The sequence below is a fragment of the Cupressus sempervirens genome, chromosome 6, assembly GCF_028749045.1.
Source record: "Cupressus sempervirens isolate cs-2001-9-10 chromosome 6, ASM2874904v1, whole genome shotgun sequence".
NCBI classification, from domain to species: domain Eukaryota; kingdom Viridiplantae; phylum Streptophyta; class Pinopsida; order Cupressales; family Cupressaceae; genus Cupressus; species Cupressus sempervirens.
In genome coordinates this window covers 524,019,464-524,043,777 of record NC_143123.1, presented here as the reverse complement: position 1 = coordinate 524,043,777, position 24,314 = coordinate 524,019,464, and the positions used below count along the sequence as shown (strand labels likewise).

The 24,314-nt window shown below is 32.5% G+C and overlaps 1 pseudogene; it reads left to right on the top strand.

The window, feature by feature from the left end:
• LOC149553325 (uncharacterized) overlaps positions 1–24,314 on the top strand; it is a 58,922-nt pseudogene that overhangs the window by 1,010 nt on the left and 33,598 nt on the right.

Here is a 24,314-nt window from a genome sequence, read left to right as displayed (position 1 = left end):
ATGGACCATGTTCTTTGATAGGGCTAGTTCTAATGAAGGTGCAGGGGCAGGGGTATTTTTTGTTTCTCCTAAGAGGAACACTTTTAGATACTCCTTCACCTAAAATTTCTCATGCACTAATAATATAGCTAAATATGAAGCCCTGTTGTTAGGATTGAAAGTTTCTACCCACCATGGAATCAAATAGTTACATGTTATAGGTGATTCATAATTAGTTATCTCATAGATAAAGAGGGCATATGCATAAAAAAAGAAAAGATTGAAATGGTATAGAAATGTTGTCTAGGATCAGATAGAATTCTTTGATGCATTTGCTATGTCATGGAGAGATAGAATTTAGAACAAAATGGCTGACTTATTAGCAAATGTAGCAATTAAACCATAGGATATATCATTTTTAGGAGTTTCATAGATTGAGGTCCAAAATAGACCCTCAATACCTAATAATATTGAACATTGGCAAGTATTTGAAGATGACAAAGATATTGTTAATTTCTTGTTGAATGAAAATAAATACCATGGTCAAGAGTTGGATTGTAGTGATTTAGTTGAAACCATAGATGGGAAGGAAACAATCTTTGGTCAAGAGTTTATACAACTAAAGACTAATAAAGTACCTAAAGGTTTGGTTGTTTTGGAAAATATGTTTAATAACCAAGATAGGGTAAAGCCTAGGTCTAAAGATTATAAACCTAAAGAGTCAGAAGAGAAAAATCTAGGTACTAATAAGGCTCCTAAGAAAGTTTATATTGGTCATGATTTGTCAGCCAAAATTAGAAAGTTTTCGATTGACTTGCTAAGGAAATATAGACATGTTTTTGCATGGTCATATGATGACCTAAAAGTCTATAGAGAAGATCTTTTCCAACATGTCATACCATTGAAGGATAATGTAAAGCCTTTTAGGAAGAAATAGAGACCAATCAATCTCACTTTAGCCCCTAAAATGCAAGAGGAATTAATGAAGTAAAGGGATGGAAGGATAATTAAACCTATTAGACATTCCACTTGGGTCTCAAATCTAGTACCTATCAGGAAAAAGAATGGAGATATTAGATTGTGTGTGGATTTTAGAAATCTAAATATTGCTTCTCTAGAAGATAATTATGGGTTACCAAACATGGAAGCAATGTTGCAGCAAGTAACTAGGTCTGAGCTTATGTCCATGATGGATGGGTTCTTAGGGTAGAATCAAGTTCTGGTGAAAGAAGAAGATCAGTTTAAGACAACATTTACAACTCCTTGGGGAACTTATGTATATGTGAGAATGTCATTTGGGTTGATTAATGTTGATGCCGCTTTTTAAGGGGCTATGGATGTAGTTTTCCATTAGTATATCAATAAATTCATGGTTGTATATCAAGATGACCTTACAACCTATTCCAAGAAGTTTGAGGACCATTGTAGTCATCTAGAAAAGATTTTTATCAAACCATTGGAATATGGAGTATCATTAAACCCTAAGAAGTGTACATTTGGGGTGACTGAAGGAAAATTATTGGGACATATAGTATTAAAGGATGGAGTAAAGATAGATCATGAAAGAGTAGTAGCCATTGAAATGGTCCCTATGCCAAAGAGTGTGAAAGGAATTCAATCCTTCTTTTGAGAGTTAACTTTCTAAGGAGATTTGTTACAAACTTTTTTGAGATTAACCAAGCTACTATTCACTGGGATGGTGAACCCTCACAAGCATTCTAGGATATTAAGACTACCATAAAGAATGTTCTTGTCCTTAGGACTCTAGACTACACAAAAACAATGCACATATTCTCTTTTGCATCTTTTCATAATGTAGTTGCAGTCCTATTGTAGAAGAATGAGGAAGGATATGAACAGTCAATTTCTTTCTTTAGTAAGTCAATGCAGCCTTCTAAACTAAAATATGAGATAAATGAGAAACAAGAATATGCTTTAGTAAAGGATGTTAAGGCTTTTAGATGTTATTTGGTAGGTACCATTGTTATTGCATTTGTACCCAATGCAACTATAAAGGACATTTTTTCTCAAAAGGAAGTATCAGGTAAAAGATGCAGTTGGATTAACAAGATCTAAGAATTTAACATTGAAATACAGATAACTAAACTATTAAGAGGTCAAGGTTTGGCTAAGCTTATGGCTTAGTCTAATCTAGATGCTAATCAGATAAATATGGTAGTTGATGACCTTAGATCTGATTTATGTGACATGGATCACTATGAGTGGTATGCTAATGTTATCTATTATCTACAAGACATGGAAGCTCCTTCTCATTTGGCCAAAAATGAGAAGAGGACTACAAAGTTACAAGCCATAAAGTACATAATTGTCAAGGGTAGTTTATCATGGAGAAATTTTGAGGGAGTGTTACTGAAGTGTGTTGATCAAGAAAAAGCAAAAGAAATCTTGAATAAAATGCATGTTGGAGTTTGTGGAGGACATTATATGGCCAAGAGCACTACACACAAGGTAATGAGAGTTGGATTCTAGTGTCCATCACTTTTTAAAGATGCTCAAATCATGGTTAGGAAATGTGATGCCTATCAAATGTTTGCTAGAAAATTGAAGTTCTCAGGTAATACTCCATTAAAGCCAGTTGAGGTTCAAGCACCATTTCAGCAATGGGGTATGGATTTCATAGGTGAGATCTCTCTTAAATCTAGCACTAGCTATTCCTAGATTTAAGTTGCTACTAATTATTTCACAAAATGGGTAGAAGTAGTCCCTACAAGAAATGCAACTAGTAAAGTTGTCAACAATTTCTTGCTAAATACCATTATTTTCAGATTTGGTTGTCCTTAGAGAATTGTAACAGATAATGCAATGTGCTTTAGGTCTAAGGAATTCATAAAGTTTTGTGACAAATATGGAATTACAAGATCAACATCCTCTCCATATCATCCACAAGGAAATGGACAAAATTTGTATCGACAAATAAAAGCTTGTTAAAAATCATTAAGATGACCTTGGATGATAACAAGAAGGCATGGGATTCCAAGTTGTAGCTAGCAATATGGGCTGATAGGGTGACTGTGAAGAAAGCCATTGGTGTATCACCCTTTGATATGGTGCACAAAATCTAGGTAAGGATGCCTTAGAATAACTTGGTAGGACTCTACAATTACATCCAATTTTATGATGGAGATATTATAGATGACATGCTAGAAAGTTTGGATGAGCTTGTAGGACTAGTAGAAACTAGAAGAGAAGCATCTCTTTGGAACCAAAAGTTGCAATAATAGGTTAAGACATTATATGATAAAAGGATACTAAGAAAAAAATTTGAAGATGGAGACATAGTGATCATGTGGAATGCTAGAATTGATGATAAAGGAAAACATGGTAAGTTTGATCCTATATGGTTAGGTCCCTATATGATTGAAAATACATGGGGAGAAGAATCTGATATCCTCAATGATTTGGTCAGACAATATTCTTGAACTGCTAGTTCATGGATAGTTCTTGAAGAGATGATTTTTCTAAAGTATCTATTTTCCATGAATAATAGCTTTAGGGTTTCTTGTTCCCTTGTACATTTTGTATATTTTGTAAATCCTTGTAAATGTTCATATATAGTGTTGTTCCTTATTTCTGTTGTTTTGTTCCTATGCCCTCTAAAGATCTTGTCATTTTAAAAATTAGGTATGTGGTCTACTCAACCATGTATTCTAAATTCTTGCATAGACTTGAGTAGTCTATCATACCCAGATAGAGCCACTTTTGGTTTGATTTTTTACAAGATAAAATTTTCCCAATCTAGGTATAAAAAATCAAAATTGAGTCCATTATTGGAGGCTAGGGTTTCTAGTTTTTGGTCTTGCAATTTTGATAACCTTTGAAAAACTTTGTCAAACCCTAGGTCTCATTTCTTTTGAATTTATTCGGGCACAAAACTTTTTTTAAATAATATATGTGAATATTCCATGTCTCATTCAAATATTTTGTGCCCCCAAGTGCCTTTTTCCCTTTTGTTTCAAACTGTCCAATCCTTGTAAGATCTATGGAAGTCACATCATTACTATAGAAAGATGTAAGTTTTTTAACCATGGTAACATAGCAATTTCCACGAAATTAATTAGTAGTGTCATGAAATGGATGTACGATGACTAGAAAGTGCTTTGTCTCAGAAGGTTTTAGTCACATGCTCCATGTCAGAGTTGTCAGTGTTGGAAAGAAACCACCTAGAATATTTGTAGTTGTCATCACCACATTTTAGTTTTTATGATGAGTCACTATTTCATGATCAAAAAATCTTTATGCCTTGGTGGTAGTGATGTAGAACCTTGCTAGAGAATGCAAAAAGTGGCAGCTTTTGAAAATAATAGCAACTGCAAAGTTACCAAGTAATATCATGAATGTGCACATTTATTGTTCTAACAAATGTACTAATTAATATAATCATGATTGATAAGTAGTCATTCTCCCATCACTAGATTTTAACAAATCACTAGAAGTCACTATGTCACGATCGAAAAAGTAATGGATCAAATCGATAGTGAGCTAGCAACTAATTGAGAAAATGGTTTTGTGGTGGCAAGTCTTAAAGGTTGGTCCCAACATTTCCTTCATTAGAATTGAATCATGACATAGTGGCATCTTACTAAGAATATGGGGATACTAGAATTTTTGAAACCATCAGAGGTCACTGTGTCACGATTAAGAATTTCTTGTGCATCATTGGTAGCTACATAGTGCCTAACTTAAAAATTAGAAACACGACGGGGCCTAGAAAACTTGATGTCACAATAGGATTAAAGTATTAATATATATGCTAGCTTGATAGGACTTTCCCACGTCATCAATGATGAGGAGCCACACCTAAGTTAGATGTTAGATGCAAGATGACAATTTTTGGATCAAGATTAGATCAATGATCATCACCAAGTCACTATGAGAAATTCTGCACTATTTATCCAACATGAATTGGCAACTATGGGACCCACCATAGTTATAAGGATGAAATGCAGTTCCCTTGCCCTCAAATTAAGCTCAGATCTACCATCATCACTTTATCATTATGATGAGTTGTTTAAATGATAAGGATATCAATATAGTGAATAAAGAAAATGGAAAGAGGGTCCACCATATTTGTATTAAATGATGCATCAAATGTCATCCACTTGATCAAAATGGAACCAACAATCATCACTTTGTTGCTATTGGAAGTTGCTCACCCTTTATGTATAGTGACATAGTGAACAAGGAAAATGTAGGAGAGACCCACCACATTGATATTAAAAATGCATTAAAACACCTGTAATCAAATTGAGATGAGATCAAGGGTTGTCACTTCATCGCTATGGAAACATGCTTATTTCTTACATATAGCAAGGTAGTGACTCAATGAAATGTGTCCTCAAGGATTAGTGGTTCCAATATGTGTTACCAACAATGAAGGAGAGGTACATATGGAAAAATCTCATTGGATTCACTGCCAACATGTCAAGTGGAACATGATTCATCTTTGTTTGCATTCCTAGATTGTGGGATTTTCTAAGATCAATGGTGTAAATTTAAACACAGAAGGTGGTGCCATTCTATTTCCCTTATAGTTCATTTATGAGGAATAAAAGCTTCACATGTGAGAAAAACATGGTATATTGCAAAATATTTCACCATTTTCATCACATGCAAACAAGTTTTCAAAGAAAAAGAAACAAGTGAGAATTGGTACTGGATCAAAATATGAAGCAGTTTCCCATTGTTTGCAAGATATTACAAAGTTATAGGGTAGAACAATTAGAAAATAAAGTAAGTTCCCATATGCTATAGCCTCTATAGTATTTTAGTTTCTAAAAATTATAGTCAAGATGTCTCCAAAGAATGTTTTTTCTAGGAAAGAGAATTATTTGGATAGGAATATCCATGATGAGCTGCTTGAATTGCTCCTTGAATCCACCATTGAAACTATGCAAGTTAAAAAGTTAACTTTGTTAAACCTTAGGCTCAAAGTTGTAGATGGATTATATGATAAAGGGAACTGGGTCTGAGATGCTAACACTTCTCAAACTAGTCTACTTTTATTCAAGAAATGATTTTTAGAGAGGAAACTTTTTGCCCTGCATGCCAATATTTGGAATTTTGATTTAGGGAAATTAGTGGCTCCAAATTTCTTTATGGATTATGACCTCCTTGATGCTGTGGAAAAAAATTATGATCCAACAATTATGGTGGTTAGAAGGATTGGTGGTGAAATACTAATGACAATCAACCCAGAGGAAATTAGGCAAATCTTTGGTTTAGGTCCTCTCACTGATTATCATGTGCCCATTGAGTTGAAAGAATTAGAAAAGGAATACATGTCAAAGAAGGATACAATTGGGCAAGGTGAACTAAGGCCACATGTAGACAAAATTGAAACTCTACAAGCAATAACAACATCATCCAGGGAACCCTTCAAAAGGGCATACTACAACACCAAGGCTATGGAGGCATACAAGACTCTATGTAGAGTTTTTGGAGAAGATGAAGAGGATTTTATGCCCATGGGTTTTATGTACATGATTAATCAAATTTCCTCTTTTGGTGTGGACATAATTTCTAATTTTGCTTATGACTTAGTGGGAGAAATTTACAATGTCCTGGTTGGGACTGTGAAAGGCAAAGTGGAGAATGTTTTTGGTCACTATTTTTTGTTAATGCATATGTTTTTGTTTAAGGGAGTAATGTATTTTGGGAAAGAGATGAAATTGAATAGGGAATAGGATGGGGAAGCACTTCTAGTCCAATTATGGAGTGTAGATATGACCTAGGGGAAGTAGAAAAGGCTTGTTTTGTCAGGCTTGATAGATATTTTGCTTCACAATTGAGATGCCTATTATTAAGTGACAATCCCAAAGTAACCAAGGCATTTTCATGTCTTATTAGGCCCTTGGACAATCCTATTGGTTTGAAGGTTTAACACAATTGGGGAGACATCATCCCATATTTAGTCTCAATTGTCATTAGGATTTATGGTTTCAGAGGTACCCCCCATGTGTTACCTTACAAAGTGCCTTTAAAGGTAGGAGTAGCTGAATTTTTGTGGTGGCTAGGAGGATTGGAGGAAACCTATTTGTTGAAAAGGTAGATAGGGTAAATATTCCCCACTTGCACAATGGCCCATCAATTTGTAATCACCAAAGGGGGTTAGCTTTCTCTACATAAGATATTAGATCAGTATAAGATGGTTGTTTCTCACCCTCATTTTAGTGAAAATGAGGGATTTTATCATTTGGATTTTAGACATAGAATTAAGCTTGGAAAAATTGACCATGAATTTTATTTTCCTAAAGATATAATATGAAATGAATACTCCTTGTAAGAGAAAGAAACTAAGAAGGAAAAATGGAGAGTATTGTCAAAAGTTTGGATTTCATTCATTGTTTTGATGTAGATTATAGTTCTCTAGGTAATGCCATTACAGAGGAAGATAGAATAAATAAGCTGATGCTTACTTTTCTTGAAATAATGGAAATCATGAATGAGAAGAAGAAAATCCTTATTAATTCTTTCCTAGATAAGGCTAGGGAGGTAATGAGGAAACTGGGATTCACTCCCAATATAGGGGTAGGTCAATTGACTTTCTAATAAAGGCCAAGTTATACCATCATCCAGAATAAAAAGGCCGCTATTGAAAAAGGCAAATAAGTAATTGGATCTATAGTGATGACTAGGAAGAGAAGCCTCCTAAGCCCTACCCTAACAAGAAAAAAATAATAAGGGAAGAGGATCCTCACATTGAGGAATACTCACCTTCACAAACCCTCTAAGGATTGAAGAGGAACAACTTACTGGGGAACAAATTGAACAATTGGGGTCTCAAGGAGTAGTTTTTGTTACTCAATCTAAAATAGATGAAGGAAACCCCCAAGAGCCTCCTAAAGTTTTGAGTTGACAATAACAGATTATAAAGAAAGGGAATTTGACCCTATGTTAGAGCAAGCAAGTCAATATTTTTGGTCAGATGATAGTTTTGTGAAATCTTGAGCCTTCCACCAGTTTGCATGGAGAACCAACATGAGAAAATTTGAAGAAATATGGAATAAGCTAAGAACATAGCATTTAGAGATAGAGGAGGTAGCTTTGTAAAATCAAATAAAAGAAAAGATGATGCAAGAATTCCAAAGCATAAACCTAGAAGAAGAGAGATAGATGGTTAAAGCCAAAAATATTTTATTATTACCAAATTGGGACATAGTTGATGCTTTAATTTTTTAATTATGTTTCAAATAAATTTGATTTTCAAGATCCAAGTAAGAAGGAATTCATAGACACTACTTTTAGTAATGACCAAGTTGCTCTTATTATACAGTCATTGAGAAAGGGATCTATGGTTGTTTCATCATAGCCAGATGACTCAGGATTAAGGGGAAATATCATTTTGAGAAGAGTAGTAGAGACATCCCATGTACAAGAAGTTCATATGGGTGTAGGAAACTCTTAATTTGTTTTGGCCACTGTAGAGAAAGAAAAAATAATAATGTTTGACTTGTAGAGTAAGTATGAAAGTGTTTTGGAGGCCTATAATAAAGAAGTTTGAAAGAGAATTGAATTTGAAAATAAATTAATGGGGAGGACTTCCAGGAAAAGAATAATATATCCTCATCCTCTAGTGGAACCTTTTAAATCTACTCCTCTCATAGAAATTCCAAATACCCCACAAAGGCCAAAGTATTACACTGTTGAAGACTTTGAAGAAGAAAATAGCAAATAGTGGGCATTTCATGTAGAGATAAATGTACAGTATGAAGATAAATTGAGAAAATCTCTCACATATATGGGAGATAAAATTGAATGGCCACTATTTTATGATTAGCTATCAAAGACAATAAATATATGGGATAAAATGAAAGCCAATGATGAGGCTCTAAAGCCTATTCTAAATAAATGGGTAAAAAGAAGGAAGGAATTGACATTTTTGTGTTATTGTATCATAAAATTTTTACATGATCAAATTGAAAAGACTTATGATATTGTTAATGATCTTCTATAATTTTATAATAAAAGAGTTCATCTACAAAGAAGAATAGTGGGCTACTTGAATAAATATAAGAGCCAAAATTTTGATTTATTCCCTTGTGCCTTGGACAAAAAGAATAAATTTAAAAAAAAAAAGATGAATGGGCTAAAAAATTAGATGATTTATTTTGTGTGAGAATGAATAAAATAATTAATGAAAAGGGACATGCGTGGTGGGCTAACACAAAAGAAGAAATGGTGAAAGCCCAGATATTCTTTGTTTTTTTGAAACAAGATTTTGTTGACATTAATAGTAAGCTAAATATGTTATTACGAAGAAACATGATATTCTACAATTTGATTGGCTAGATGACACACTTTATAACAAGTGGATGGAAAATATTACTTCTAGTGAATAGTTAGAAGAAGTTGAAAGTGATGATGATGAAATACATGAAGATAAATTAAAAATCATTGACTCACTTCCATTAGCACCTAGGAAAGAAGAAGAAAAGGAAGGGTAGTCATCTCATGTGAAAGATGCAATGGGTCAGTTGGATGACATGGAAAAAATGGAACCAAATGTAATCGTCACCTTGGTAGTACATGATGACATGAGTGGAAATCCTAGAGTGGAGGTGAAGTTGCATGAATAAGAGCCTGACACATCATTAACAAGTTTGATAGCTACATATGTTAAGGAATCAGAGTGAATAAAGGCCAACCATGGGATTTGTAGCATACAATGACGTAATAGAAAAAGGGTCCTACCAAGAGAATGATAAGATATTATCTTTCTGTTACATAAAATTTTGCCTTTTCTTGGTAAGAAAATGTAAATATTTTTGCAAAAGAACACCTGTCAATTATCTATAGCTGAAACTTGTTGCATCTCACACTATATAAGTGAGATTCAAAGGCTAGAGAAGGGTCTAATTTCTAATGCATTTTTAGTTTTACACTTAGTATGTTTTTAGTCCAAGTTATTGAGAAAAGTTTATGATGTATACTCTCTACAAATTTTTTGAGAATACATTAGTGTTATGTGATCCTTGTGTTTTGTTCTAGAATCATTTTGAGTTTTACTATAATTGTACACAACTTTCAAGGAAAATTAATACAAAATTAAGTTGTCCCCATATTTGTTGTTGTTGAATTTTGTCTCCTTTTTTGTTACCTAGTTATTCTTTGAATGTGGCCATTTCTCTTCTTTTCTTTAAGGAATTATTTTGTTCCTCTCTTGCTACTTCAAGTTGTTATAGTATGATATGGAAGTCAATCATCTAATTCTCAATAATCTTTCCCAATTTATAAGCCTTCATCTCCAAGATCTCAAATATAGCATAACTTTAAACTTGAAATTATGAAGCTAAATCTAGCTTATTCATCACAACCAAAAGCATAAAAATACATTAAAAAAAAAAAAAGATTTTGGTTACCAAGAAACCCTCTAAGGTGAAGGTAACACTAGGGTGGGGACGACACCCACAAATCTTCACTACCTATGGTAACAAAGTTCTCTTTTTAGGGATAAAAATGCGATCACTTATAATGATCTACCCTATGACTGATCTTTGATGTTAAAATATTTACAAGACTATTGGGTCTACCTTGATTAAGGGATTTAAAACTCATAACAAAGTAAGCTCTATATTAAGAGATTTACTTAGGCCTATTAGGACCACTCTATTAAGATATTTACCCTGATTCAATTACCAAAATCTATCCATATTTATCCTTTGATCTACACTCATAATTCTAATTATTAATATTCTCTTTCCACTCAATGATCTGATTTCCTATTTGATATATCTTTACTCTTCTCTGCACTTCTTCGCTAGGCCACTAAACTCTATTACTTCACAACTTTTCTCGTAGCCTCCAAAACACAACTCTTCACATAAGAATTGACAATACTTTGCATACATACAAAATAGGGTTTGGATCTTCCCTTAAATAGACATTTGTAAAGCCTTCTAGAATAAAATCAATGATTTGGATCCTTCTCATTTAGCCTCTTAATCTTATTGTCTAGATTTCCTTCATAGATATTTTTGATATATGTCAAAATGTGTAACAAACTTTATAAAAATCATTAAATGTCATTTACATGTATATTTTACTTCATAGTTTGTGCTATTCTAGACATTCATTTTCAAACTATGTTACTTGACATATTATGTTTCGGATGCTCAATCATAACTATTCTACCTACTAACACTTAGCTGAAATTAACTCAGCTCCTTCTTCATGAGTTGACATAAACTCACTTTTATTTACTCAACATTCATTGAACTCATCTTGCATAGGAATACTCAGTGACAATAGACCTTATCATCTCATATAGAGCTCAACATATACAATATTATTTACAAGTCTAAAAAATATATAACTTAACCTTTATAGAGTGACTCAAGCATAATTATGACCGAACTACTCTATCTTCTATATGACTGAATTTTTGACAATTATAGACAATAAAATTAGAGAGGTAAAAAAAAAATAGCTAATCCCAATAGCTCTCTGAATAATATTTTGGCTATTATCCCTCCCCAATCAATAATTTTCTTACCTCCCACAATTTTCTATATAAAGAAATACATCCACTACACCCAATGAAAATAATCCTATTTCTCTTCACCCTATTGAAGAGAACTAAATCTACAATCTCCTTTACAAAATGTTTAATACTCAAGGGCTTAATAAATCATGAACCGCCTTTTGCCAATTTCAATAGATAGCTTTGTGCAATGAGGGAATTATAGAATTTCTTCTTTCCTTCTTATATGTGTCTCACTTCGTTAAAGGTCCAAGGCTTGTAGGGTTCTTTATGGGGAATTTTCAAACATGTTATAATAGTAACCCTATCAATCCTTGCCAAGATTTCTCCTCAAACTTTTCTAATGCACCTATTTTGGGATTCTTATCTATTTTCACATTCTATCACTAATTGAGGGTATTCTAGAGTAGGACCTAAAAAGCAACAACTTCTAATAATCTATTATTGGTTAACTTTTCATAAATGGTTCCACTTTGGGCATTTTTAGTTCTCTCTATTAACCCTATCAAGTTCCTATTCACTAGGAATGTATCATTAGTTTCAAGGAGAGAACTCAACAAATAGGTCTCTTTTTCAAGTTTTGGGAGCTTTGGTAAAAAAAAAAAACATTTCAATCTAAAAATGAAAGAAACTCACAATGTTCAACAATCCAAATTTCTTAAAGAGAAACCAAAAATGGAAATTTACAGAAGAGAGTGCACGAACTCATTGATTTCCTATGTCAAAAACCTCTAGTAAATCATTGCCATCTTTGTCATCTCTAACCTCTAGGATAGACGATTAAGAAACAATAGTAAAAAGAACAATATTTATGGTAAGAATTTGAGTCAAATTAGCTATGGTTTGGATGAATAGTTCATTAATCTCATATTGGTTTTGACATATGAGTGAAATATACTTAAGTCATTTACTTAGTTCATGTTGAACAAGTAATATATGTCAAGCATCAAGTTGTCAAAAGGTATATATTTCAAGCAAGAGATATTTAGTATCAACCGAGAAACTAGTAAGTTTTGAGTAGATGGCATGTGCTGAGCTATTCAGATGCCAAGTGATTAGTGCATGATGAGTCAAATAGAGGCTAAGTTACCACATTGAAATTGTAGTTGATGTCGAGCATCATAGTTTTGACATAGATGTTTTTAATGGCACAAACTTCTATGTAAACCATTTTTGGGCTGACTTAAGGATTGTTTTATGATCTTTGATGATAAAGTTGAATCTTAATTGAGAATCTCTATGTATTATGTGCATCCAATTAGAAAAGGAGAATGATTAAGAAAAAATATGAGTGAATGACTACCATTGATTCATACCTAACCCTAAGTTACCAAGGTCTTCTTAAGGAAGAGAAACCCTAAACCTTTTATGAATACTTAATGAGAATTGAAGAGATTTTGCATGCACAAGCAAAGAATTCATGATAAGGTGTTATGATTTGAGTTACATTATAGAATTATTTAAAAGAGAACAAAGGAAAGTAATCAAAAGATAGAAGAGATACATCTGATAAAAAAGGATAAAGTATACATTAGGATAGATGTGATCTAACATCAAGAAATAGAGTGCTAACTAAAGGATCATTGCTGAGACATTCTAACAAGTGAATCAGTTAAATCTCTTAAGATAGTAGTCTTGACATGCTATTGTAAACCCTTTAATAGGGTTCTTACTAAACTATAAGTTAAAATCCTTTAACTAGGAACACTTGTAGCAAGGTGTTGAAATTCTTTAAGAAGGTAATATCTAACAAAATTACAAGCCTTTAATAGGGTAGACCTTTCATAGGGTAGATCATGTTTCATGATCAAACATTGCAACCTTCATTAGATACACTTTATTATTACAGTAGTGAAGATTTATTGGTGTCATCCCCACCCTAGTTTTACCTTCTCCTTGGAGGGTTTTTGGGTAACCAAATATCTTGTGTCATACATGTGTTGAATATTTTACTTTCATGCTATGGATGTATATGATTAATTTGGTATTTTAGTTTCTATGCATAGATTGTAATATGGATGTGTGGTGAATAGTTTTTGAGGTTAAAATTTTTAAGTGTTGATTCACCCCTCACCTCTTAAAGTTTACTTCCATATTGTATTTCTAACAATTGGTATCAAAGAATAGTTCTCTAGAAAGTAAATCTTTGCATCTTTGAGGAAAGATCTTGGAGATGGAAGTCTACAAGTTAGGAAAGACTACTGAGAACTAGCAGACTGAAATACAACTTGGCCTACATCAAATGAATGGAGCAAGAGATGAGTTAAATATATGACTAAAGAGAAGGAAGGAAATTGCTATTGAAGAGAATGAAACACATTACCAAGATATTGATACTACTGAATTGTTTGCAAATGGAAACACCAATGAATTTGATGTAGAAGTTGCAGATCTAATGGAAAAGAATGGAACCCTAACTGAAGGTTAAAAATCTCAAGAGAGAACAAGAAGTCCAATCATTATTACTATGTGAGGTGACCAAGAAAAAGAAAAAATTTGAAGAGGATAAAGTCATGATTGAAGATGACAAAAGGATTTTGACCAATAGACTAGAAGAAAATGTTGGAAATATAAGAGGACTAACTGAGAGAGGGGCTGAATCAATTACCACTAAAATATATCCTAGATCCCTTAGATGTCAACTATAAAATTCAAACTAATAAAATAGATTATTGTTGATACTCAGTAAACACATAGAAATTGTTGTAACCCAATAAATGTAGAGTGTAAATTACTTTACTGAATCTTAAGATGTTATCCGTTATTACTTGCAAGCATGAAAGAAATAAAATGAACACATGAGACACTAGGATTTAATTTGCAAACCCAATTTGGAAAAAACCACCAATGTAACTAGTTATTGTTTTTCACTCTTCTAAAGTGAGCCCTATTAGGAGCCAACCCTATTAAAGGTTATAAAACACACTATTAGGTGTGACCCTATTAAAGTATTTAATCACCCTATTAGTAGTGGCCTTGCAATGGGTCTTGAAACAATTCAATGGAATTGCCACCTTGTTAGAGGATTTACAAATGGCTATTAAACCAACTCTATTAAGAGATTTTAGATCATTATTACAATGGTTAGAGAGTAACAATGAAATGACCTGGTTATGATGCAACTAAATTTTTTATTATAGATTTTTTTTTTGGTTCATACTTGATCCTTTATTGATTGAATAATACTTTTCTACTCCACAAGAATATCTCCTTATCCTTCAAGTTTTCTTCCTCCTCTTATATCTTTTAACTTATTCAACTTGCATCTCACACACCTTGAAATCATAGCTTGACCTTTTACTTATACATTTTAGATTGTCAATTCAACTCAAATACAAATTAGAATAACCAATATTCATCACCTCAGTCAACTAGAATCAATAGGTAAAATAATTAAGCTTTACATGCAAAAATAAAAAAATCCTATGGTAGCAAACCCACCTTGGTAGAAACTAATTTTGAAGCAATTTCCTATGTCAACTAACAGAGGCTCAGTTAACACTGCAAACTTACAAAATTCCTTTGGTAAATCGAGTGAACTTAGTCAACACTAACTCTATTCAACTTTCTATTTGCTAACCAAGTGAGCTCGGTTAACACTCTTTTCTACTTAACTTCTTTTGATGCCTAAGTGAGCTTGGTAGAAATTGCCTTCTACATAGAGTAAACTTAGGAATGCTCAATAGACTAGGAAAACTATCTTTATTGATCAAGTGAGCTCAACATGCACTAACTATCAACTAATATGACATTTTTCTAACATCAAAGAAAACACACAATTAATAACTTGTATCCAACAATCTACCTCTTTGCCATTAATGGAAACACAACATCTCATAGCACAATGAAATTTTGAGAACAAGTTTCTCCCTCTTTCATTTTATGTAGAAAATTCTCTTGAAGTGTTCTCCCTTTGTGAAGGAACTACCTAACTTCTCCCTCTACAAAATTTCAAAAAGATATGATAGTAAACTTCTCCCTCTTTGACAAAACATGCCAAAGACCATTCTAATTTTGTATCAATGTACCTTGAGTATAGATTCATCTGCAATATGTCCTTGTCAACACTACATCAACTAATTGATCTTTAACTTGGATCATGTTGATGCATCACTAAATTTTTATTTAGTGAGCTTTAGATAAGGGAATGACCCCTAGCTTACTTCTTAGATATAAAAATAGATCCTTATGTAATGGCTTGGTGAATATATTTGCAATTTGTTCTTTTGTATGTGCATATTCTAATCTGATATTTGATAGCAATGTATTTTTTTTTGGAATGCATCACTAGATTCTTTGATATGTTGATTGCACTAGTGTTATCACAATACATCATTATTCAATCTTTGATTTCAACCTTTATTCCATCCAAAAACTATTTGAACCAAAAAATGTTAGAGCAATGTACTATTGCTGCTACATATTCTGCTTCTACTGTAGACTGAGATGTGCAATTTTTCTTCTTGCTTGTCCAAGATACTAACCTTTTACCAAGAAAGAATGCTCCACCATTGGTGCTCTTTCTATCATCAAGATTTCCTGCCTAATCAACATCTATAAATACTTTTAGGTTGAGGTTGCCTCCAAGTTTGCACCATATGCTATAGTCTTTAGTAGCTTTCAGATATCTCAAGATTCTTTTTATTTCCATCATGTGGTTTCCTCTAGGTTTAGCTAAGAATCTTGCTGCTATCCTAACTGCTAAGGCAATGTTAGGCCTTGGACATACCACATACTATAGTTTCCCAATCATTGATCTATATAAGGTCTGATCTACTTCTTTGGAGTCATCATCTTTGGTAAGATTAAGTCTAGTACACATGGGGGTTCCAACTAGTTTTGAATCTTCCATTACAAATTTCTTGAGTATCTCTTTGATATACTTAGATTGAGTGATATAGATACCATTTCTATTCTGTTGTATTTGCAATCCAATAAAGAATTTTGTTTCATCAAACATAGACATCTCAAATTCTTTATTCATTTATTCTATTTTTTTTTCATAAGTCATCATTTCTTGTGAATAGAGTATCATCCAAAAATATTTCTACCAACACAATCTTCTTATCTAGTCCTTCCTTAATGGATAGGCTATAGTTATCATTTGTTCTTTGAAAACCAATCTATACTAAATAGTTATGTAGTCTTTCATACCAAGCTCTAGGAGCTTGTTTAAGACCATATAGAGCTTTGTGTAATTTGTAGACCATGTCCTTTTTGTCTGGATCAACAAAACCTTCTAGTTGTTCAATGTAGGCTTTCTCATCAAGAATGCCATTTAAGAATGCAGATTTAACATCCATCTAGTATATTTTGAATCCTTTATGAGTTGCATAAGAAAGTAAAGTCCTAACACTTTTTAATCTTGCAATAGGGGAAAAATTTTCACCGTAATCAATACCTTCTTCATGAAAATAGCCTTTACATACCAACCTTGCTTTGTTTCTTGACACTTTTCCATCTTTATTTAGCTTATTTTTGAATATTCATTTTGTACCAATTACATTTTTATCTTTAGGGCCTAGGTACAAGAGTCCAAGTTTTATTCTTTTCTATATGTTCTATTTCTTCATTTATAGTCTCAATCCAACTTTCATTTTCCAATGCATCTTTAACATTTCTATGTTCAAATTTAGCAAGTAAACATGTACCTTTTAGTTTGCTTCTTATCATTGTTCCATCTAATTTATCTCCAATAATTTGAGCCAATGCATGATGTCTTCTAACATATTTAGCCAATATAGGTTCTTTGACTTTTGAATGAACAACACTATCTTCATTTTGAATTTCAACTTCTAGCTCGGGTCCTTCTATCTATAGCTTGGGTTCTTCAAATTTTGTATGCACTAACTTGATAGTCTCTGAATTTGACTTGGGTCCCTATAACTTAGTTCAAACTTCCTACAACTTGGTAGCTGATGGAGATTTGGAGAGCTTAGGAGATGAAGTCTCATTTTTGTCAAATGTATTTGGCAATGTATCAAGTTTGTAGTAGACAAATCTTTTATAATCTTCTAGTTCCTTTTTGCTTTCTTCTTCAATCTTTTGTACAAACTCATCAATTCTCACATGTGTACTTTCTATGATTTTGTGAGTAGACAAATTTAGACATTTGAATGCTTTACTTCTGTAGGAATATCCTAGAAATATAACTTTATCACCTTTTACATCAAATTTTTCTTTTCTTGATTCTTTCAAGATATAACATTTACTGCCAAATACTTTCAAGTAACCTACATTGGGTTTGTATCCATACCATAGTTCATAGAAAGTTTTTTTTGAATCCTTCTACAAATAAACTTGGTTTAAAGTATGAACTATAGTGCTAATAGCTTCCTTCTAGTATTTGATAGCAACATTCTTCTCAATCATTAGTATCCTTGCACAATAAATGATGGATTTGTTTCTTCTTTCAAGTATTCCATTCTACTTAGAAGTACCAAGGGCTGATAATTGTCTTTTGATTCCTCTTTCAATATAAAAATTGTTGAGTTCATCTGAGATGAATTCACCACCTCTATCTGATCTCAAGCATTTCAATCTTTTTGTAGTTTCTTTTTCTACTCTAGCTAGATACCATTTGAATTTCTCAAAAGCTTTTAATTTTTCTCTCAAATACATAATAGTCATCATTCTAGAATAATCATCAACAAAAAGAATGAAAAAATTCTCTCCATTATAAGTTTCTATTCCAATGGGTCCACACAAATTATTATGCACAATTTCCAAGACATCTTCTGACTGATAGTTTTTTCTTTTAAAACTAGTCTTTCCCATTTTACCAATTTGGTAGTTTTTGCATAATCCAACATTAGGTTTCTTCAAATTAGGAAGACCTCTTACTCTTTTGAGTTTGTTGATCTTGACCATATTATCAAAGTTTACATAACATAGTCTTTTGTGCCATAACCAACTTTCTTCTACTTGAGCAATAAAACATGAACAATCACCAAGATCAAGGTAAAATAGGTTACCTTTTGTTTGCCTACCTAATCCAATCAGATTTCTTTGGTTATCAAATAGTGTTTCCTTGCCATTCATGAATTCTACCTTGAATACAATGTTGTTCAATTGTACCACAGTTAGAAAATTATTTTTTAGTCCTTTAGCCCAATAGGCATTGTCACATACAAGTTCATTGGTTAATGAGATTTGTCCTTTACCTTTTATGCAACAAGGTTCATTATTTTCAAAATTTATACTACCTCCATCATAGTGTTCAAAATGTTTAAACTTAGTTTTTTCTCCAATCATATGGTGAGAAAAACCACTATCTATGATCCATGTGTCATTCTTGCTAACATGAGAGACAAGTGACATCTTATCTCCATCATCAAGTTCATATTTTACAACACTATACACTATTTCATATTCATTGTTATCAGAATCTTTAGCCATAAAACAAGTATTCTTACCTTTGTCTTTATACAATTTGTGACCTTTGAATTCCTTCTTTCTTTTGTACTTGTGGCTTTTCTTCTCTTCCTTTCCTTCTTTGATAGGGCACCTAGCAACAATACGACTAATTTCTTCACAAGAGAAACATATTAGAGGGATTTTACCTTTATACTTTATTCTGCTCCTAGAAAATTTCTTTGCAAGTAAAGCTTCAATAATTTCAAGATCATTGTCTAAAAATTCTTCAATTTCTTCCTCAATTTTTGATTGATTATCTTTCATTTTCTTTCCTCTTTCTTTGAGTGAGAGTTTAGCTTCAAATGGAAATTCAATATTCTTGGAAGTAGGAACATAGTTGTCAAAGCTGTCTAGTTCAAAACCTGTCAATCTTCCTAGTAGGGCATCCAAACTTAACTTGTGATTTGGATCACATCTCTTTTCTTGAATAGTAGATACTCTAATTGCATAGATATGAAGCAAAGTTCTGAGTACTTTACTTACAACAATTTCTTCTTTGATTTTTCCTCTAGATGCTTTGATTGCACTAACACTGGCCTTGATTCTTTCTACATATTTTGCAACATTTTCATCTTCTCTCATTCTCATTCGATCAAATTGTCCTCTAAGGCTTTCTACTTTGGCTCTTCTTACATTGTCATCTCCTCCATAGATTTCTTTCAATTTGTTTCACATATTAGAAGTTGTTTTATAGTCTTTGACCTCATCAAATTTAGCATAACTGAGAGCAAATGCAATGTCAATCATCATGATGTTATAGTTCTTCTTCTCAGCAATATAATTGGCTGATAATGTTCCAATGGGAGTTTTATATTATTCATTAAGATATTTGCATCCTAAAAAATTGATGGTAGCCAAATGAAGCCTCATAAATCCTTGCCATGCTGCAAAGTTATCTTTGTTCAACTTTGGAACCTCTCTCTTGTAAGACATCTTGATATTTAGCTTAGGTCCTTGAAACCTTCACTACAAGAACCAAAGGTTTTGATACCAATTGTTGGAAATATAAAAGGAGTAACTAAGAGGGTGGGTGAATCAGTTACTACTAAAATATATCTCAAGTCCCGTAGATGTCAACTATAAATTTTAGACTAATAAAATAGATTATTTTTGTTACATGGTAAGCATATAGAAATTTTTGTAACTTAGTAAATGTAGAGAGTGAATTACATTAGTGAATCTTAAGATGTTATTAGTAATTACTTGCAAGCATGAAAGAAATGACATGAATGCATGAGACACTAGGATTTAATGTGGAAACCCAATTTGGTGAAAACCACCAATGTAATTAGTTACTATTTTTCACTCTTCTAAAGTAAGACTTGTTAGGAGCCAACCCTCTTAAAGGTTACAAAATAAATTGTTAGGTGTGACCTTCTTAAAGGATTTAATCACCTTATTAGGATTTGCTTTGCAAAAGGTCTTAAAAAAATTTAATAGAATTTCCACCTTGTTAGAGGATTTACAAATGGTTGTTAAATCAACTCTGTTAAGAGATTTTAGATCACTACTACAATTGTTAAAGAGTAACAATGAAATGGCCTAATTGTGATGCAACTGAATTACTAATTACAAATCTCTATTCTAGTTCACACTTGATCCTTTCCTGATCAAATAATACTTTTCTAATCCATAAGGATGTCTCCTTACCCTTCAAGTTTGATTCCTCCTCTTATCTCTTTGAACTTATTCAACTTGCATCTCACACACCTTGAAATCATAGCTTGACCTTTTACTTATACATTTTAGATTGTTAAGTCAGCTCAAATAAAAATAATAATAACCAATATTCATCACCTCAATTGGATAGAATCAATAGGTAAAATAATTAAGCTTTACATGTCAAAATAAATAAAAATCCTTTGGTAGCCAACCCAGCTTAGTAGAAACTATTTCTAAAACAATTTCTTGTGTCAACCAATAGAGGCTTGGTTAATAGTGAAAACTTAAAAATTACTTTGGTAACTAAGTGAACATGTTTAAAATTGACTCCATTCAACTTTCCCTTCATTAACTGAGTGAGCTCAATTAACACTCTTTTCTTCTTAACTTTCTTTGATGCTCGAGTGAGCTTAGTAGAAACTACATTCTACATAAAGTAAACTTAGGAATGCTCGGTAGACTAGGAAAACTATCTTCATTAACCAAGTGAGCTCAGCATACATTGACTATCAACTAATATGACATTTGTGTAACATCAAAGACAACACACAATTAATCAATTGTATCCAACAAAAAAAAAAATTAGAGGTAACTAAGATTGCTAACATGCAATTGGAAACTTTAGGTCAAATGATTATTGCAAATCATGAACTGAATGCAAAGGATATTGAGATCACAACATTAAAGTTGCAGAATGAACAACTAAGAAATGATCTAAAAAGAGAAAAGGAGTTTGCTAAAATTTTTGACACACCTAGTGAAGCCATCAAGTACTTTGAAAATTTATTGATGAGATTCCCTAGATCCAACAATGACACTTCTACATTGGGTTACACTAGTACTAAAGAAGAAGAATCATCCAAAAGTGGTGAATAAAGAAGTAACAATGGTAAGAACTCCAAACCTACTTGTCATAATTGTGGTAAGATAGGTCATATTGCTTATGTTTGCAAGAGTAATACTATAAATCAGAATCCTAAGTAGAAGTTCATGGGTTATTGCTAAAAATGCAATAAACAAGAACATTAAGCACATGAATACAAAAACAAGACCATAAGCACACAAAGATTTTGACGATACTACTATAACTATCATAAGTATGGAAATAGAGCATATGAGTGTAGATCCAAGCATAAATGGTCATCAAACAAGTAGACAAAGGTAAATCACAATGGTAACTCTTATGATTGGCTGTGTTGATGAAAATTGCATAAGAACACATTTCAAAAGTGACTACAAAAGATGGTTGAGCCAAACCACATGTTTTAGCTATTTGAAGATTGGTTACATAAGTAGGAATTCTCCAACAAGGTCAAAGGAAAAGGAAAGGTAAATGTTGAGAATGTCAAAGATAAGATGGACAAGACATGGAAGAGAAAGGAAGATTGCATCACATCAAGTTTAGATGGGATCACTATTGACATATTAGTCAAGTTTATTATTAGTGACACACACTTATTCAAATTCTATATAGCTACTAAGCTCATTGAATAGTTTATAGTTTTTGCCATGTAATTCAATAGCCATTGATTTCTATAGTTCCTAATGAGTCTTTTGGACTAATCCTAGTGGTTACCGAGCAGATTTAGTTAGTGTGAAGTCCAACAATTTGAACTGTACATTTCATTATACACTAGGTTTATTAGCTGTTACTAAGCATTGCAGTATTTACCTAGTTTTCAAGTCATGTGATGCGAAGTCAGTGTTAATTGAGATACTTTATGCTAACCAAGTGACTCAGTGTTTGTTGAGTTGCACAATATCTACCAAGTCACCAATGCAGACCAAGTTCAAGACTACTTGAAAGTGATCAATATGGGCTAAGCTTCTACATCTATTGAGTGCATGAAAATGCCAAGAATTGATAGTGGATGTTGAGTATTAGAGCCTCACCCAGTCAGTCTTCTGAACCTGATTATCTTCATGTGGGCTAACTTTGTTATATTTGTGTTAACTTGTATCATGGTCGATTTTGATATTATGTAATTTGGACTAGTATATATATGTAATTTATTATACCATATCAATATGTAAGTATATGTATTGTAATGTAAAAGTAGATGCAAAAATTTCTTGAGTTATGAATGTAGTAGATAAAGAGAAAATTGAAAAGGCCATATTAGTATAAGGAGCAGCAAAGACATATCTATCATAGAAAGATGATTAGTACACTAAGGAATATCTAGCAACAAACTCAATTGCAAATCAGAGATCTACTACTTCATCCTAACAAGTGAACTAGTCAAAATACTTTAACAAGGTAGATGTAACAGTCTTTTATAAATCTCTTTACTGAGTGCATACTTCATTGTATGTTTGTAAATCCTCTCACAAGGTGGAACTAGTAGTTTTGATTTCTCCTAATAGTGTAGATAATCAAAAGTGTTCAATGTAAGCCTTAACATGGTAACTTTATGCTGCAGTACTAAAGTATGTGGGTATAATCCCCACCCTAGTTTTACTTTCTATCTAGAAGCTTCCTAGGTCACCAAATCTTTATGTCAAAGTGTTGTGGATGCTTTCATATTTTTAGTTTCTCATGCATGCAATTATATCAGATGTGATGAATTAAGTGCTAGTTGATTTATTGAATTAAGAATATAAATTGTTAAAGTTTTAGAAGTTACTGATTCACCCCTCCCCTCTCAGTAACTTAGCATAGTCTTGAATATTTCCAACAATTGGTGTCAGAGCATTGTGGGTCTCAAGAGAAAGTTTAACAACTTGAGCAAAGATCAAGGATATGGAGATATTCAAACTTAACAAAGCTATTGATAATGAAAAGTTAGATCTAGAAATGGCCATTTCCCAACTCAAGAAATCTAAGGAGCAACTTTCCCAATCCCTAAAAAAGAAGAAAGGAACATGCCAATAAAATCAATGATCATCCTCAAATTGAAGAAAGAATTGAAGACTTTCACCCTTCAAGTAGCTCAGATGAAGCAAATGATGAAATCAAGAAACTCCTAGAAAAGAATGGTTCCCTAAAAGAAGAAGTAAGAAAGCTAAAAAGAGAACAAGATATTCAGTCAGTAAGGTTATGTGAAGTCTTGGAGTAGAGAAACAAGATAAAAGAAGAGATGGATGGAAGGAAGAATGAAATTCAGAACCAATCCCTTTGGCAAGTAGACCTTATTGATCAGCTCTCAAATGTAAATGAGGAAATTATGAGACTAAGATTTGAAAATGAAAGAAGAATGAACTATCTAAATTATGAAAGAAAAATCAATGAAAGAATTAAAAATGATCTTAGATCTAAAAGACAAATCAATGAAAGATTGAGGAAAACTCTTAGAAGAAAATCAATGAGAGAATGATGAAATCTCGAGCAAACATGAATCAAGTAAATGAGAAAAACCTCTATAGGAAAAAAGAAAAATTAGGAATTGGATACAACAAAGAAGGTGAATCCTCCAAACAAGGTGCTCAAAAGAATCAAAGATCTACTTGCAATCACTATGGTAAGATAGGTCATACATCTAACAAATGTTGGAGCAATGGAAAAGCAAGTCATAGGGCTAATGAATGGCAAGTGAAACCAAGATTTTAAGGCAACTTCCAGAAATGTAAGAAACATGAACACAAGGCATCAAAATGAAAAACAAAGACATTGAATCCTGCAAAAAAAATTGTGAAAGTAATATTTGATTGGAACTACAATACCTAGTGTAGATGTCATTACTATGGAGAATTTGGAAACATTGGTATGAATTGTATTAAACATCATATGAGGAAAAGAGATACTACCAAAAGATGT